This window comes from Arachis hypogaea, chromosome 16 (genome assembly GCF_003086295.3).
Source record: "Arachis hypogaea cultivar Tifrunner chromosome 16, arahy.Tifrunner.gnm2.J5K5, whole genome shotgun sequence".
Classification (NCBI taxonomy): Eukaryota; Viridiplantae; Streptophyta; class Magnoliopsida; order Fabales; family Fabaceae; genus Arachis; species Arachis hypogaea.
In genome coordinates this window covers 69,106,443-69,110,071 of record NC_092051.1, presented here as the reverse complement: position 1 = coordinate 69,110,071, position 3,629 = coordinate 69,106,443, and the positions used below count along the sequence as shown (strand labels likewise).

General features: G+C 34.4%; 1 non-coding gene across 1 annotated transcript; it reads right to left on the bottom strand.

The window, feature by feature from the left end:
- Positions 1-3,224: 3,224 nt before the first annotated feature.
- LOC112761273 (small nucleolar RNA R71) lies at positions 3,225-3,332 on the bottom strand. The gene has a single exon (XR_003181675.1). It is a non-coding gene; the product is annotated as a small nucleolar RNA R71 (small nucleolar RNA).
- Between the last annotated feature and the right edge of the window lie 297 nt (positions 3,333-3,629).

Genomic DNA, 3,629 nt, shown 5'->3' with positions numbered 1-3,629 from the left:
TAAACCTTGTCCGTGGTATTCCGAGTAGGACACTGGGATTGAATGACTGTGACGAACTCCAAACTCGCGAGTGCTGGGCGTAGTGACAGACGCAAAAGGATAGTAAATTCTATTCCAGTATGATCGAGAACCTCCAAGATGATTAGCCATGCAGTGACAGCGCATCGGACCATTTTCACAGAGAGGAATAGGATGCAACCAACGACAAGGGTGATGCCTCCAGACGATTAGCCGTGCTGTGACAAAGCATTTGGACCATTTTCCCGAGAGGATTGAAAGTAGCCATTGGCACCGGTGACATCCTTACACAAAGCCAGCCATAGAAAGGAGTAAGACTGATTGGATGAAGACAGCAGGAAAGCAGGGGTTCAGAGGAATGAATGCATCTCCATACGCTCATCTGAAATTCTCACCAATGATTTACATAAGTATTTCTATCCTTATTTTAGTATTAATTTCAAAAACTCCATAACTATTTTATATCTGCCTGACTGAGATTTACAAGGTGACCATAGCTTGCTTCATACCAACAATCTCCGTGGGATCGACCCTTACTCACGTAAGGTTTATTACTTGGACGACCCAGTGCACTTGCTGGTTAGTTATGCGAAGTTGTGAAGATATGTTTAGACCGTGGTTCTGTGCATCCGTTTTTGGAGCCATCACCAGGGAATCAATTTCGAACAGTAATTCACAACCTGAGTAACAATTTCGCATACCATGTTTTTGGCACCGTTGCCGGGGATTGTTCGAGTTTTCGGCAAGCTTTTGGTCCGGTAACATCAGTGCCAAGTTTGATCCGGCAACAACACCAAGTTTTTGGCGCCGTTGCCGGGGATTGTTCGAGTTTGGACAACTGACGGTTCATCTTGTTGCTCAGATTAGGTAACTTTCTTTTTGTTTTCTTTTCAAAAAGTTTTCAAAAATCTTTAAAAAGTTTCTCCTTTGTTTTCTAAAAAAAAAAATTTTTTTCTAAAATATATTTTTCTTCAAAATTTTTAAGAATGAATTCTAGTGTTTCATGAAGCATGTTGAAGCCTGACTAGCTATAAAGCCATGTCTAAATTCTTTTGGACTGAGGCTTCCAAACCATCAGCATAGAGGCAAGTTACTTTGATAAGTAATGAGCAGTATATTCTCTGATGTTATATGCTAAAGCTTGGCTGGCTATTAAGCCATGCCTAACCCTCAGATTGGAGCTTTAGACTAAGAATGCTAGATTCCTAGAATTCATATTAAAAATTTTGGAATCCTTATTTTTGTTTTTCAAATAATTTTCGAAAAAAATACAAAAAAATTAGAAAATCATAAAAATCAAAAATATTTTTTTGTTTCTTGTTTGAGTCTTGAGTCATGTTATAAGTTTGGTGTCAATTGCATGTTCATCTTGCATTTTTCAAAAAAAATTCATGCATTCATAGTGTTCTTCATGATCTTCAAGTTGTTCTTGGTAAGTCTTCTTGTTTGATCTTTGCATTTGCATGTTTTGTGTCTTTTCTTGTTTTTCATATGCATTCCTGAATTCTTTATGTCTAAGCATTAAAGAATTCTAAGTTTGGTGTCTTGCATGTTTTATTTGCATTAAAAATTTTTCAAAAATGTGTTCTTGATGTTCATCATGATCTTCATAGTGTTCTTGGTGTTCATCTTGACATTCATAGCATTCTTGCATGCATTCATTGTTTTGATCCATAACTTTCATGCATTGCATCATTTTTCTTGTTTTTCTCTCTCTTCATAAAAATTCAAAAATAAAAAAAAATCTTTCTCTTTTTCTCTCTTAAAATTTCGAAAATTAGATTTGACTTTTTCAAAAATTTTTAAAATCTAGTTGTTTTTATGAGTCAAATCAAATTTTCAATTTAAAAAAATCTTATCTTTTTCAAAATCTTTTTCAAAAATCAAATCTTTTTTCAATTTTTTTAGTTATTTTCGAAAATTTCAAAAATATTTTTCAAAAATCATTTTCTTAATTTTACATCATATTTTTGAAAATAACATCATCAATTAATGTTTTGATTCAAAAATTTCAAGTTTGTTACTTACTTGTTAAGAAAGATTCAAACTTTAAGTTCTAGAATCATATCTTGTGATTTCTTGTGAATCAAGTCATTAATTGAGACTTTAAAAATCAAATCTTTTTCAAAAACTAATTTCTATCATATCTTTTCAAAAATATCTTCTTATCTTACCTTTTTCAAAAAAGTGATTGCAAAATATCTTTTCTAACCTCCTAACTTCTTATCTTTTCAAAATTTGTTTCAACTAACTAACTAACTTTTTGTTTGTTTCTTACCTTTTTCAAAACTACCTAACTAACTCTCTCTCTCTAATTTTCGAAAAAATCTTCCCTCTTTTTCAAAATTTCTTTTTAATTAGGCTAATTATTTTATTTTTTATTTGAATTTTCGAAAAACTACTAACCTTTTTCAAAAACTATTTTCGAAAATCACTAACTCTTTTTCAAAAATTATTTTCGAAAATCCTTCTCCCTCATCTCCTTCTATTTATTTATTCATCTACTAACACTTCTCTTCATCTCACATCTCTGCTCCTATCATCACCTTGGTGTTTGGATTCTTCATTCTTCTTCACCCCTATCCCTTTTCTTCTTCTACTAACAATAAGAAACCTCTTTACTGTGACATAGAAGATTCCTCTTCTTTTCTTTTTCTCTTCTCTTTCTTATGAGCAGGGACAAAGAAAAAGGCATTCTTGTTGAAGCTGATCCAGAACCTGAAAGGACTCTGAAGAGAAAACTAAGAGAAGCTAAATTACAACAATCCAGAGACAACCTTATTGAAAATTTCGAACAAGTAAAGGAGATGGCAGCCGAACCCAACAACAATAATGCAAGGAGAATGCTTGGTGACTTTACTGCACCTAATTCCAATTTACATGGAAGAAGCATCTCCATTCCTACCATTGGAGCAAACAATTTTGAGCTGAAACCTCAGCTAGTTTCTCTGATGCAGCAGAACTGCAAATTTCATGGACTTCCATCTGAAGACCCTTTTCAATTCTTAACTGAATTCTTGCAGATCTGTGATACTGTTAAGACTAATGGAGTAGATCCTGAAGTCTACAGGCTCATGCTTTTCCCTTTTGCTGTAAGAGACAGAGCTAGAATATGGTTGGACTCTCAACCCAAAGACAGCCTGAACTCTTGGGATAAGCTGGTCACGGCTTTCTTAGCCAAGTTCTTTCCTCCTCAAAAGCTTAGCAAGCTTAGAGCTGATGTTCAAACCTTCAGACAGAAAGAAGGTGAATCCCTCTATGAAGCTTGGGAAAGATACAAGCAGCTGACCAAAAAGTGTCCTTCTGACATGCTTTCAGAATGGACCATCCTGGATATATTCTATGATGGTTTATCTGAGCTATCAAAGATATTATTGGATACTTCTGCAGGTGGATCCATTCACCTAAAGAAAACGCCTGCAGAAGCTCAAGAACTCATTGACATGGTTGCTAATAACTAGTTTATGTACACTTCTGAGAGGAATTCTGTGAGTAATGGGACGCCTATGAAGAAGGGAGTTCTTGAAATTGATACTCTGAATGCCATATTGGCTCAGAATAAAATATTGACTCAACAAGTCAATATGATTTCTCAGAGTCTGAATGGAATG